Genomic DNA, 15,805 nt, shown 5'->3' with positions numbered 1-15,805 from the left:
TTTGTCTTTATTTTATTATATAGGAGGGAGAGTTTTCAAACTTTCAACATAGTTATTTTTGTCATATGTAGAAAAGCTTAAGGGCAATTTGGTCATTGCCAACCTATATAGAAGGGACACAACAAAATTGCAAGATAAACTTGCTTGGAAAATTTGTACGTCTTGCTTGTTATTTGGACCTCAGCAAAAGCTCTTTAAAAAGTCCATCCATTTTTACTTATTTACAAACTATGCCTGCCATTAAAGAATATGATGGGTCCTACTTTTTTATTTTTTCATTAATGTCATAAGACATAAAGAAAAGAAAATAAGAAGTAGGACCTATATTATATGCATTAATTAATAGAAGGAAAGTGGAGAAAAAGAATAGCCCACATGCATGGAAAGTACGCAAAGTTGTTTGCGGCTGAAAAGTAAAATTTATCCGTCTGTTATTTAAGAATATTTTTTTATTTTTATCTATTCATTTTCACATATTAAAAAATATGATTTTTTTAATCCATATTTTGCTTCCAGCATTAATTACTTATTATTTTTCAAATTATTTTTTAAGATCTAATACTATTAAAGATCAAGAGATCAATCAATAAAAATAGTGTGGTAAATAGTTATATCAATTATTATTTTCTAAATTGGTGTGCCAAATTAAAATATGACAAGTAAAAATGAATGAATAAATAAATAAATAAAGTAATACATGTTATTAGCTCTTATATTAAAAATATTTTCTTTTATTTCACTTGCTTATTGTTGATAAAATTTAAGAAAAATAATTATTTTCAAGTAATTATTTGAAATACTAATAGTTAATTCAAAATTTTGAAATATAATTAATAGTTTCAACATGTCAGTTTTTTATCATTAAATGAAAAGATTGTGGGTATTATAGTTTTTAAAATATTTTTTTAATATCAACTTGCTTGAAAAAATTGTTATTTCTATTTTGTCATGTGGACTGTATCAACAATTTTTATTTTTTTTTAAATCACTCTTTTCAATTAAATTACACATTATGCCTTACCCAGTATTGAAATGCATTAAATTTGTAGGGCATTGAACTTTCTAATAGTCAAATTTAACTTTTAATGCATAGTTAATAAAATTAATATATGATAAATAAATTTCTAATAAATATTTTCTTATGAGTTATGTCAAGTCAATATGGACCAAGTAAAACGAAATTTAAAGAAATATTTATTAAGTCAGGTTCATAACTATATGTTTCAATGTACAAGATTTTGATAAAATAAAATCTTTAAAGTTAAATGATAATTTTTTGAAATTTAAATTTAAATTATTAAAACATATATAATGATTTTATATATATAAAAAAATAACATCATATTAAATTAAATGAAAAGGATAATAAATTCAACTTTTACCATGATAAGGTTGAAAAATATCTTACTCTTGCTATATTTCTTAAATAATTAAAAGTTTAGACTTTAGTTAAGATATTAACAGTTCTTCATTTTTATTTGAAAAATAAATAAATATACATATTTATCTTGATATTTATTGTTTTAACAAAGATATATATTAACAATTTCAAATTTTTATAACATTGGGCCCGTGTCACGGGGCATTTCCTCTTAGTTTTTTTTTTTTTTTTTTAATAATATAAGAGGGAGTTTGCACCAAGCAAGCTCCTCCCCGTCAACATGCCTGCTTGGCACAGGGGCATTCTCGGTATTTCATAATTACTTTGCTACAAATCTATTAGGGAAAATTGTATATAATAGCAAACTATTAATTCAAATTAAATGCTATAAATATCGTTTGATTTAATTGTACCTCATAGCAAACTGTTGCTATTTTACCTCTCCTGGTGAATCTTGCTCGCCACTCTCGTTCTCTCCCTCGCCTCTCTCATTTTTTATACAAACGCAAGTGTATAAAGTGTGTTTGTGTTTGTATAAAGCGAGAGAAAATTGTATATATACATATATTTTCGTTCCCCTCTCTCCCCTCTCCCAGATCTCGCTCTCTCACTCGCCTCTCTCACTTTATACAAAAAAGGCAAATTGTATAAAATGCGTTTGTGGTTGTATAAAGCGACAGAAAATTGTATATAGTATATATACATATATTTTCGTTCCCCTCTCTCCCCTCTCCCAGATCTCGCTCTCTCACTCGCCTCTCTCACTTTATACAAAAACACAAATGTATAAAATGCGTGAAAATTGTATATATACATATATTTTTATTCCTCTCTCCCAGATCTCGCTCGCTCATTCGCCTCTCTCACTTTATACAATTGATCTTTTTGTATATGTATACCAAAGTAGATTATATAACTGCTTTCTTTTGTATATGTATAGCGAAATATACATATTTATGTTTGCTATGGAGCGCAATTATGCAAACTTTGTTATAACATACAAATATGAATTTTGTGTTTGCTATATATTAAAGTTGTTCAATCTATTATACTTTGTGCTATTGACCATGTACCTTTTTCAAGTCGGACAAAATAACCAGACTCCTATTTCATTCTCTATGCACTTTAACTTTATCTTCAAACTATGGGCTGTACTTCAGTTTCTATAAAAAGGCAGCTGGAAAGCAGCTGGCATGTTGTTTCTTAACTTTATCTTTAATCTTTATGGGCCCTACTTCAATTTTAAGTAATTTATCTTTATATTAGCACTAATCAATTATATGAATAAAATAAATTTTATCCAAAAAAGTAAGAAAGAATCAGTGTACTATACAAATTTCCACAATGTTATTGAAAATTTAGTAAACATAATGAAATATTTTTGTGGGCCATCAAAATTTAATTATTCTAATTTTTAAGAATGAGTTATATATGATATACTTAAAATTATTAAAATTAGACAAATAAAATAAAATTGAGAAAATTCTATTATATTAATAGAATTTTAAAGACTTAAATTAGATGAGAACCTCAAAACAACTAAGCTCATACTTAAGGGACAATTTCGTTGAGAGACAAATTATATAGGGATTAACATTGTAGCTACTATTGTAAAAATTAAACCAATTTAAAAATTAGTGTTGCATAAATTAGTAATGTAACAATATTTAAATTTCGCATAATTTACTTGATTTACGAGAAAAACAACCAAATAAATTAACAATGATTTTTATATATGTCCTTCAATTTTAGAAAATAAAGGACTTTTGAGAAAAAAGAGCGAGATGTTTTACTGCTACACAAATATGTATAATTTATTTTAGATAAAAAAAATAAAATTATTTAATCAGAATTACTTAAAATTATAAAGTTAATAATATTTATCTAGTATTTTTACTGTATTATGGACATCTACTGCCATATATATATATATATTTCCTCCGTTTAAAAAAAAATGACCTTCTTTCCTTTTTAGTCAGTTTAAAAAAAAAATCACTTCTTTCTTTTTTTTGGTAACATTTGAATTTCAGTTTCTCACATGGCAAGTTTAGGGGCAATTTTGTACATTTGACATTTCTTTAATTTAGAACCATAAGATTCAAAAGTTTTCTTTATTTTCTTAAACTCCATGCCAAGTCAAACTAGACTATTCTTTGTGAAACGAAGGGAGTATAATTTATTCAAATTTAAAACTTAAAATCATTAGATCAATATCAATCAAAAATTAACTTCTAAATAAATATTGGGCGCACGGGCTCTTCGTCACTAGTATATATATGTGCCTTTGTTTTTATCAATATTTGAAAATATGCTAATACAAATGACACTTGTAATTTTATTGACCTAATATTATAGAATTATCAATACAGTTTATAAAAAATACCACCAAATGTTTTTTTTTTTAAACTCTTTCCTACGAATCTTTTCATAACTTGAACCTGCAGTTTTATCGTTGAAGGTAGTTATCCAATTCCATAATTTGTGTTTATAACTTTATAGGGTGTTAATACAAGTATTCAAGCATATAGTTAGTCTTTTAATGGTAATTAGCGAAATTTAAACAAATTATAACTTTTTGTTTAATATTATAAAAATAGAATAAACAGATTATTACAAATTGTGACTCTCATATGATTTTGTCACCTGTGGTTAAAAATAAAAACAATTATTCTAATTTTCAAGACAATAATTAAATACCAATAAATGTAATTTAGAATTTTGTGTTAGATATATACATATATTTTTGGAATTTTTTTTGTGTATCGATAAAAGTTTATTTTAAAACAAGTCTTGCGGCGGCAAGTAAAATCTATATTCGATACGTATATATCTAACACAAAATGAGAAAAAATATTGAAAGTGGAAGGTTAGGTAGAGTGGACGTCAAATTTTTTTTTAAGAAATAAAATAATATCTAAATTTGTATTTGAGGGGGGATGAAGTAAAAAAAATAAAGAGGGGGGGGGTGGGGTTGAGAGGAAGTAATGGAGTGAGATAAGAAAAATATTTTACATTTTATAAAAAAATATTTTTTTTTTGGGATAATAATTTTTAATCTTTAATTTTAAGTAATACTTAATTTTTTTAATTTTTGTCAAGGTGGAATATTTTGTCCATGTAGAGTGTGATGTGACAATTTTTTTAAGTAAAAGAGAGAGTGTGTTACACACATTATGATGAGAGTGTTTCTCAAACTAATAAATGATAGTTTAAGTATGAAACTCACACTCTCAATAATTTATGTATGAAACTTAAAAAAAATAAGATATAATTTAAGTGTGTTTTTGACACTTATCTCACATATTTTCTATCCTTACAAGTTAGATATATTTTTAGGCTGTCCCTTCTATTATAAAAAAAGTATGGGAATTAAGAAAAAGGAGAAATAAATTGATCTATCAAGTTATACTCACAAGTCACAATAAATATTTTTATGAAGATACAAATATGATAAGTATATACAAATTTTATTATATACTTTTCAGAATTTCGTTATATAATTCACTTGTCAATATATAAATAGAGCAATTTATTATGAAAATTTTCATAAATCATATATAAATTTTTGATTCATACAATTAAGAAATCGAATAGTAAAATTTCGTAATACTATAGCTACAGCTTAAATATAATAAAAATTATAGCTATATTACATAATATACTTTAAATATTTGTTATTTTGCCTAATTTTCCTATTGAAGTATGGTCAATATATGTAAAATTCAACTGAAATGTGCACCATTTATTGCATATTGTATATACTATATATGTCTGTATATGTCCGATTTGCTTCAGTTGAGGTCCACAACAATAATATAAACCAGCAAATGAAAAAATTATAAGGTAATTTATATAAATTACTCTATTTTAGGAGCTAATCATTTAGAATAATGCTACTTTGTAATATTATATTTTTTAAGGAAAAATTATGTGGTTAAGCAAGCTTATACTACTTAATTACTCATCATAGCTATGGTTTGATATAATTATCACTCGCGACTAACATTATACATTAATTACGTGGGCTGACTTCCAGTTTGTATATTAGCCACATTTGTATATGTATAATTTGTCATAGTTGTATAATTCACAGCTAACAATTCTTTGTATTTGTATACAATTGTTTATATTTGTATTATTGTATATGACGATGATTTCCTTTAGTTTTTCAGTTGTCATCTTATACATTCAATTTTTTTGTGTATAACTTTTTAAAGTTTGTATAAACGTGTAATTTTTGAATTTTATATAATATAATTTATATAATGTAATTTGTATAATATATTTTATATAATTGTTTAAAATTCATATATTTATGTTTGTATCAATTTGTTATTTCGAGTTTTATTATATTTGTATAATTTCAAACTTTATATTACTCAATTATACAAAAACACGTGAATTATACAAACGTACTTGTGAATTATACAAACGAGATGCGAATTATACAAATTATTGTCCTCTCTCCCCCTATCCCAGTCTCGCTCGCCTCTCTCCTCCCTCTCCCAATCTCGCTCGCCTCTCTCCTCCCTCTCCCAATCTCGCTCGCCTCTCTCCTCCCTCTCCCAATCTCGCTCGCCTCTCTCCTCCCTCTCCCAATCTCGCTCGCCTCTCTCCTCCCTCTCCCAATCTCGCTCGCCTCTCTCCTCCCTCTCCCAATCTCGCTCGCCTCTCTCCTCCCTCTCCCAATCTCGCTCGCCTCTCTCCTCCCTCTCCCAATCTCGCTTGCCATATATACAAATACATATGTATAATATACAATTATCTAACTGATATACATATACAATTCACCTCTTTCCCACTTTTTTTCCTCTCTCGCTCACCTCTCTCCTCTCTCTCCCAGTCTCACTCGCCTCTCTCCTCCCTATAACATGTAGCTACAAATTGTAATTATTAAACTATATCTATAGAGAGTAATTAAACTATTTTTGAGTGGCTATATGTGAAAGTTCATATTTTGGCCCTTGGATATGTGTATCTGCCTATTTCAATTACATGTAAAACATATATATATATATATATATATATCAATTGGTGTATCTAATTAAAATATATGATTGAAGATCAAATGATTAATACTCCCCCGTCTACTTTAATTGTCATGATTTCTATTTTTAGAGTCAAACTACAAGAACTTTGACTAACATTTTAAAATATATTTTTTCATCATATTGATATGCAAAAAATTGCAATTTATAGTACTTTTCATATAGTTTTTGAATATCTAAATTTTTTGTTTAAAATATCGAATTAATGTAATCTAATTTAACTTTAAAAATTAGTCAAATTGACTTTTGAAAAGCGCAACATGATAAATAAAAATGGACGGAGAGAGTAAGAGCGTCTAATTAAGAGATACAACTAATAAACCATTAATTAAATATTTAAGTAGTAGTATTAAATATTCAAAATAATTTAGGAACAAATATTTAATGCTAACGATGAAATATAATTTTTTTTTCTTTTTTCAACTTTGTATCAAATTAAATAACATTACATAAATTAAAACGAAACTGCATTAAAAAGGAAAAAAAATACAAAAAAGTTTTTTATTTTTAATAATTAATAAAAAAAAGTACAAGTTGACAACTGGTATTAACCACCAAACAGGCAATTATGATTTATGAAAAAAAAAAAAAAAAAGGTCACCTTTCCTTTCCCTTTCACTTTGTTTTTTTCTTTCCAAATTCATTTTCTCCTCAATTTCCTTCCTTACACAATTCAGCCTTTATTTGTTTGCTCTGCCGTTCGTTTAGCATTATATATTTTTAAAAAAGGTATGTAATAGTAGTCCTTATCTCGTAATTTATGTGACACAGTTCGAATTGTTAAACATTTTAATTTTGATTGTAAATTCGGGTGTGGAATCTTTTATGATTGACCCTTTGTTTGATAATTTCAGATTCCAGTGATTTTATATTTTATTTTTGTATGAATGTTGATGAACTAATCTGCTATTATTACTTGCTTCAGGTCCTTGGATTCTGAAAATACTATAAAGATTTGATTTTTGATTTTGTGGAGAAACAGGGCCAAACCCCATTTCAATTCTTGGGATTCACCTTCTTTTTTTCACTTAAAGAGAGGATCTTTATAAGATTTCAGAAGTTTTTAGCATTAGTTTGGCACAATTTTTGTACTTAAGAGAGGTAGCTTTAGTCTGCTTTGAGAATGCTTCCTTCCTTATTTTCTCCATTCTTTTGGTTTGTTTGTGTCATTTTGTTTCAAATGATTTGGTTTCTTACGACAATACAAATACGTGAAGTGGATACTTCTTAATTATTGGATGATTAGTTCCTGTCTCTGATAACAGAAACTGATTAGAATTGGTTCTCAACAATTATTCTTATGATTTATCTTGTCTGTCTGCCTTTATGGCTTTTCTTTCTACAAGTTACTTCTTATTGGTATTCAATGATAAAGGGGAGTTCGACCCAAATAATCGGTTATTAAACAGAGAGAAATAACTGTGAACTAACAAATATCTACATTAACAATGTATTCATATATGTCCTTTCACCTTTGCACTTGGATGTTTAGCTTAAATTAGTTTTTGTTTTTGCCTTGTAAATGATCGGTTCCTAGAGTATTGCCTTTGCCCGTGGTTGAGTGTATTATACTTCACCTCAGTAAAGTACCTGACATTTTGTTTAAACTTACATTCACAGATCTCACTGTTTGAGCCTTGGAGCATATTGGAGGTAGTTTCTTATAGTTGGAGGGTTGGGGCATTTGGGGATGAGGCAGAGGAGGGTTGGGGCATTTTCGAAGGAGTCAATACAGACTTTCTTTTTAGGACAGACTGACTAATAAAAAGTATGTCAAGTCAAGTAAAATGAAACAAGAGGGAGTAATTAAGTGTCTAGGGGCCACTACACAATTCTTTAAAAGGTTAAAATTAAAGTAGACCTTCCTTAGCAAAAAGTTTTCCAACCCCACCAATTGAGGAAAATTGATTTTGATATGAATATTTCACAAATTAGAGTTTAGCTATATGCATTAACATTATTAACAGAAAATAGTTGTTATTTTTTTGTTTAGAGTATTATTAGTTTCCTATATTTCAGTCATATGATGGTATACATACTGATCTTTACTATTTAGAATTTTATGTGTTTCTTGTAATCTAGGTTTCTATTGGTATTGTAATTTATCGATTCTGTATTGGCTCTATTTAAAGAGAAGGTTGTACGTGAGTAAAAGATTTTTTCTCTTCTATATCTTAAACCCTTATACACATAAGTAGGACGTAGCGGTAATATGGTATGGTACGGTACGATATTTGAAAGTTTCGATACAGTAATTTTGATATTCAATTTTTAAAATATAATACCATTACCATGCACCCAAGGCCTAGCTCGAGTGGCAAAATGTGGAGTATTTATGGCTTAGATCGCATATTCAAGCCCACACCATGCAAAGCGAAATCCGATATTTAAGTGGAGGAGGGTAAAGGGACGGGCCCATTATCCATCGAGTTTAGAAGGTTGGGATTGGTCCAAAGGGCGGGTCACATATGAATTTCTCGGTTATCAAAAAAATAAATAAAATATCATACCATTACCACACCAATTTAATTCGGTATGGTTTTGTAATTTTAAAGTTCGATTTCGATATTCTACAGTTCGGTAAATCGAAAACCACAGTTTGTTCAACTTTGACTAATATGTACTCGTATAATAGAGTATTATGACTTCGACAATTAAAAAAGGTCTTGATCAAAAATTGTATCATACCAACATATTACACATGTAGAAATATATATTCAAAATAAAGTACAAACAACTCCTTTTGTTAATCAATTAAATTTCAAATACATTTTAATCAAAATAGAGTAGTCAAAGTTTCAACTTTAAACATTTAGTTTATTCTAATACTAGGTTGCATATTTGTTAGTATTTTAATAATACATATATGTTATTGATGTAGCTATATACTTCGATATGGTATTCAGTATTTTGGTATGTCATTTTTGTAAGGGTTTTGCCCTGACTTTTTTTCTTATTTGAAGTTTATTTTTTTTCCTTAAAGAAAAGTCAAAGTATTACTATAAATGCTTGAACTTGTTCTGAAAGGAAAATATAATTTTCCTCCAAATTTGGTTTATTATTTCCTTAGGGGGAAAGTTTAGAGATCTATAAATGGAAGATTCATATTCTCATAGCATAAACAAGAGCATCCACAATGTAGTCAATAAAGAGTTTTGTTTATCGGTGTTGACACCCAATTTTGGACCTCCACAATATATATTAATTTTTGAGCTTCTTTAATTTTGAACAATCTGAAATAATTAATCTTATAAAACAAAAAATACTGTTTTCAAGTTCTTAAAACAATGTTAGTCATTTCCATTACATTTTAAATAATAAATATGTTTTTAACTAAATAGTATATTCTATGAATATTTCAAAATCGTGTCAAAAAAGATTTTACTTTGCGTAACTGTCTTGTTAATTAATTATAGTTAATATTTTAAATTAATTAGTTTGATTAAGTTAATTATTTTATCTCGTTAAGATTAAGAAGCTCACTAATTAATCATGCTAATTCATTTTATTAACTTATTAGCCAAGTTTGCTAAAATTCGATCACTTTGGCTAAGTCTTTAATTTCCAATTGGCTATGATTTAGACTCATGTGGCCAAACCTTAAACCCAATTAAAACCCTTTTCAACTTAAAAACACCAAATTTTAGGCCACCTTTCCAGCAGCCCAAACGAACCAACCTCCCAGGCCCAACTCTTTCTCCAAATATTTAAGCCTCAACAGCCTTCCAACCAATCCTATATCCAAATCAGTAGCTTCTCACCAGCAGCTCCCAAGCCCAATTCACTTCCTCTCAAACCGGCCCAACCCCTTTTCTTTCTCCAACGTTAGCATCCAACTCCAAACAATTCCAACGACTCCAACTGCAGGCAGCATCTTCACGCTAGCAGAAAATGACAAAGCCATTAAATGCTCAATGACAGCAGCTCAGACGGCAACAATGACATATACACGGAAAGACGAGCGACGCCTACACGAAGATAGACGGAAAGCAGTAGTCGTTCACGCGTCTCCTTCAGCCTACTATTTCTGTAAGACTCTCTGCGATTCCAGAAGGCAGCAGGCACATTTTTCCTACCTTTCCTCTTCCGGAATAGAGTTGAAGCTTCAGAAAAGAGTGTCGTCCTAAAATGGTGAAAGTTGGAGTTTGAATTTTTTTGGAATGGGCCTCGTCCCTATCCGAAAATCTCCCGCCTATCCACCCGTTTTGCCCTAATTTCGTTGATAAATAGTTCTATGTCCTTCGTTGTTAAGGGGGCAGATTTTTTTTAACGAAAAAAAAAAAATTCAACTAAGACATCCAAAGTAACTCATACCTACAAAAACATATTTCAAAGAGAAACAGAGGAGGGACTTGTTTTTGTGTCTTTTTGGTTTGATATTCTTGCCCAAATTTCTTGGCTACTGTTCGTGTTTCGGATTTCGCGTGGTGAAGGTTGTCCTTCCAACTCGTCCTGTCCTTGTTCGCTGCACCTTGAAAGGTAACACCTCATCTATAATGTTCTTTTCATTTTTTTATTTTTTTTTTGGATTAAAGGGCGTTTAAGACCATTGTTTCGTTGTTGTATTTTTGTCATTTGACATCGGACAGTGGTAGCTGGTATATATACTTTGCTTGTATGCTATTCCTCTTGGTTTTCTATTGAATATCGAGTTGAAAACTTTGTTATTTTAGTGTTAGTTTGGTTGATTCTCCATGTCGCCTCTTAAGTTTATTTTGTTGCAACAAGGTTGTTAGTATGTTGGTGTTGAGGTACGCCCCAAATCGGTTAAGTTGAGTGTGCTTCATCCATGATTTTGTTCTGTTTTCAACATCTCTTTCCACTTGTTTACCTGTTACTTCGGTGAAATTTGCTTTTCCTTTCCCTTTCCCCTCAATCCTAAAGCATGTATGTCACTATGTTACTGTTTGTTGAATAAATGTTCAAAAAAATGGTTCCTCAAGTTTCATCCTTAAGTTTGGATTTTTTTTTTATTTTTTTTTATTATTTTCTTTTTCTTTTTCTCTTTACTAGTTTGATCTTGTTGAGATTAAGTATGCCTTGTGAAATTGCTTGACCCATCTCTTTAATACTAGATATTTAGGTCCAACTCTCTTTCCCTTATTTCTTTGTTTTGTTTGTTTACCTGTTATTATCTGTTATTAATCTTAAAGTTAAAAATTTCAAACCCCCAAAAGACACTTATTCTGAATTAATCACTTAACTAAATTATTCGTCTCTTACTAGATTTAAGAAATAAGTAAATAAATAAATAAGTTTACAAAATACTTCACTTAAATAATATTGCAATATTTTTCTATTTTTCCCTTAAAATGGCCCTAACTATAAAATAGTTCGGTTCTGCAATTCATGCTAAGTTAAAATTAGCGGACATTTCGGGTGCTTTCAAACCCTTCCCGAATATGCTAATAAGAACCCCGAACCCTTTTAAGTTTTCATTAGATTCCTGTTTTAGTCTTTTGAAAACAAATAGTTTTCTTGATTTTTCTCAAAAATTAAGTGGCGACTTTAAAATCAGTCCAAAATATATATTTTAAATAAAACAATCGGAAGATTTACTCTTAAACATATTCATGTTTTTCAATATTAGTTCTATAATATGTAGGTCGCTTGACCAAATTATATTAATAATGGAATATGTTTTTAGTATTCTTTTGTTTGTCATCTAATTTATCAGCATATGATTTGCAATTGTAAGTTCTGCATGACACCCTAATCACTTTCGAACTCAACAATTTTTAAATACCAAGTACCATATCGAATACAAAAAAAAATGTTATCATATACCATATCAAATACCATAAGGTATTGTTTGATATTACAAAAAAGATTATGGTGGATGAGGTATATCATGTAATGGCCTAACCCATCAATGATCCCTTAATGTTGGCACGAAGTTTCACTTGGACACCTCAACTGGACGATGTTCATTCTAGACACCTCGTGTAGAGTTCAATTGTGTTATTTTGATACTTTTTTTTCAATCAACAAAATTATATGAGGTGTGTGTTACACTTGCGAATGACGTGTAAAGTAACAAATTAAATGATGAGACTTGTCAAACACCCCTGCTACCCATCTGCAGAAAAATACCCCGTGCCCCCCGCCCCTACCTCACACTGCCTTCTCCAAATACCTATCCACTTGCAGACACCCCCGTTCCTCCCCTGATTTTTTTTGTCCAAATCCCTGTTTTTGCATAACATCTGGGCACACACGCACTTACACACGGTCCATGAATAATTTAATACTTAAATCTCGAAATGGATCTATTCTTAAATTTCTAAAATATTTTTCATCATCTTATTGTAACTATATTTATTAACCATTGTTGGAGGGTTTTCACGCGCGGTCAACGAGTGTATTACACTTACTAAGCCATGTAAACAGAAAATGTCAAAATGACATAATAGGAGTCAACATAAGATGTCTGAAATGAACATCGTCCAGTTAATATGTCTAAATAAAATTTCGTGTTAATTTTAAGGGGCCACCGATGAATTAGGCCACCATGTAATAGTTGTATGAGAGATTTTTTTAATAGAAAAAAAAGTACATTTTGTAGGTTCCATGTCTTTTCAACCTCTCCCTTTCTCTTCTCACTCCTCCACCCCACCTTATATTTACCCCTCTTTAATATGAAGTACTTTATCTTATTATTTTTTAATTTAAATATATTTCATTACATAAATTTAAAATAATTCAATAACAAGATCAAAGCAAAAAAAAAGAGAGAGTAATATATTAAAATTAGCATTTCAGTATTTCTTAAAATTAATATTTATTTTCCTTACCTTTTTTATAGTTCATAATATTCATTTGTCAAAAATCAAATAGAGATAAATATATTGATACTAATTTAAATTTAAAGTCAAATAATTACGTTCTTAAAAAAGGTAAACTAAAATGCGTGCACTTAACATCATAAAAAATTAATTGTTTTAGTTTTAGGATAAATATAAATAGTTATTTAAATTACTTTAATCAATTCTTCTTTTTTTCATTTTACTCTCTCCATCAATTTATTCGATTATTTTTTTCTTGAAATTCAAGCTATAAAATGTATTTTTTTTATATGCTAACATGATAAGAATTGCAACTTATAGTATATTTGGTTGTATTGCTACTTAGTGGGAAGGTATTTATGAACAAACATTATAAGTTGTAGTTCTTATGTTAATATAAAAAATAAAAATATATTTTAAAATATTAATTAATTTCACATTGCTTGATTTCAAGAATAAAAAGATATCATATAAATTGACAGAAGAGTATGTATATATTTAAGTGTTTATGAAAAAAAATTGATTTTGGGTTACATTAAAATAGTATAAAAACTTATGTAATTATTTGTCAAGATTATTGATGCTCTTTTCATTATATTTTCTTGTGAATATTTGATGAATTTAAGTATATATGAAATTATTGAGAAGAGAAAATAATAATAATTTATACCCCTTTCGTTTTTCGTATTAGTTATTTAATTTTTCTTTTACGAATTCTTTAAGAAATTATAAATAAAAACGATACTTTATTAATTTACTCCTTAAGAATTGTTTTTGCAATTTTACAAAATTTGTTTATATTTTTAAGAATAATTAATTATTAGTGTAATGAAAATAAAAATAAAAATAAAAATAAAAATAAAATTATAGTTTAATTTGTTAAATGACAAATAATTTTTAATAATTATTTTTAGTAATGTAATTAATCAATACATGAAAGAAAAATAATATCAAATGCTAAAAGTACGATGAATTAGGTTAAATTTCACATTTTTTGTACATAAAATTATTTTTTTTAAAAAGGAAAAAAAAGAAGAGGAAGAGTTGTTGAAAAATTGAAGATTTGAATCAAAGTGAAAAAATTAAAAAGTAAAAGAGAGAAATGAATTTGGCCCATTATTCTGAAAATGGGACCTCATGCAATTTTTGGTTGTCACATAATACCTATCCCTAATCCACCAGAAAAAAATTCCATTTAATTATATTCTTGAGAAAATTTATCATGTGCAATCAGAGGCGGGGCAAGATCATTTAAAGTTCATGGATTTGAAATTTTAATTTTTCTAAGTTTTCGGTTCTAAATTAATAATTTGTATATATTCAACAGATTTTGTACTACAAATTCCGAATTTGAATAAAAAATTACTCGGTTTGATTACCGGACATTACTGAGCTAATTTAACTGGATGGGATCCGTTTCCGCCTTATGTTCATTTAACATTAGTCAAAGTTTATTATGCAGGGACAGCTCACATTTTTGGTGACATTTATTAATGAGGAGATAATTTTCTCATCGTAGTTCAGCCAAAAAAAACTCTCGCCGTAATTATAGAGATCAAAGCACCGTAATTGATAGAAAATGTACTCTGTTTGAAAGAGTTACAAAGTAAAAAAAAAACAGGACTTTTGCAGGGGGGGATTTAGGCACAGGTGCAAGGTCTGGTTGGTAGCGTTTTGACTATTTCCTTACTTGTCGGTGTAATGTCAAAATGGATTTGGCCTGCAATGCCGGTCCAATCCAATCCTTGAATTAAATGGGGTTGGACTCAAATTTTTCAGTCCATTTAAGAACGAGGCCTTTTAGTCCAGCCTCCTTTGGCCCGCTGGCCTCGTAGGCCCAACCCGCAAGTCTCAGAGGTCAGCCCATGGACTGTGAATTTTAAAAATATTTATTATATATATTTTAAGTAGTGTTTTACTTGTTAAGATTTTATCAATAAATATTTTTAAAATATCAATATAAAATCAAGACTATATTTGTTTTTTTTTTTTTTACAAAGTTTTCATTACTTAAAAAATATTCCCTTTATTTTAAGAATTGTAAAAGCATACTTCATAGTACTAATGATAACATAATACCAATGGCGGCTGGCAACCAATCAAAACCAATGGCGGCTGGCAACCAGTCATTGCCGGTGACTGGATTGCTAACATTGACAGAATTTCCCCCACTAACTGAGAAGAGCGATGACGTTTGCAAAATAAATTCACCTCACAAAACCCTATATGCTGATACAATTAGACCTACGAATACAATAACAAAAAAAACAGAACCAGTTTTGATAAAACCAGTGACTATAGTTGAAGGTATACCAAGGATCAAATGGACCGAATCAGAAGTGGAAAGAATGAATATCAAACAGAATCTGGAATTTGCTATCATTGGCAAATTTTCATATGGATGGCCAGATTTAGAGTTTTTAAGAAAGGCAATTCCATCTCAGTGTGGAATTAAGGGGGAGTGCATGGTTGGCCTGTTACGGAATCGACATGTTCTGATTCGTCTCTCATATATGGAGGACTATATCAACATAATATCAAAAGGGGTATATTACACAACTTGCAATGAACGATATTCATATCTAATGCGG

At 28.9% G+C, this 15,805-nt stretch overlaps 1 protein-coding gene across 1 annotated transcript in view; it reads left to right on the top strand.

Moving 5' to 3' along the window:
• The first annotated feature begins 7,046 nt into the window (after positions 1 to 7,046).
• LOC102598549 (probable glycosyltransferase At5g25310) overlaps positions 7,047 to 15,805 on the top strand; it is a 26,388-nt gene continuing 17,629 nt past the window's right edge. Inside the window, exon 1 of the mRNA XM_015313898.1 lies at positions 7,047 to 7,158. The gene's annotated coding sequence lies outside the window, so the exon portion shown is untranslated. The remainder of the gene's footprint in view (positions 7,159 to 15,805) is intronic.

The sequence above is a fragment of the Solanum tuberosum genome, unplaced genomic scaffold, assembly GCF_000226075.1.
Source record: "Solanum tuberosum cultivar DM 1-3 516 R44 unplaced genomic scaffold, SolTub_3.0 scf00273, whole genome shotgun sequence".
Taxonomy (NCBI): domain Eukaryota; kingdom Viridiplantae; phylum Streptophyta; class Magnoliopsida; order Solanales; family Solanaceae; genus Solanum; species Solanum tuberosum.
This window is presented reverse-complemented; position numbering and strand designations above follow the sequence as displayed.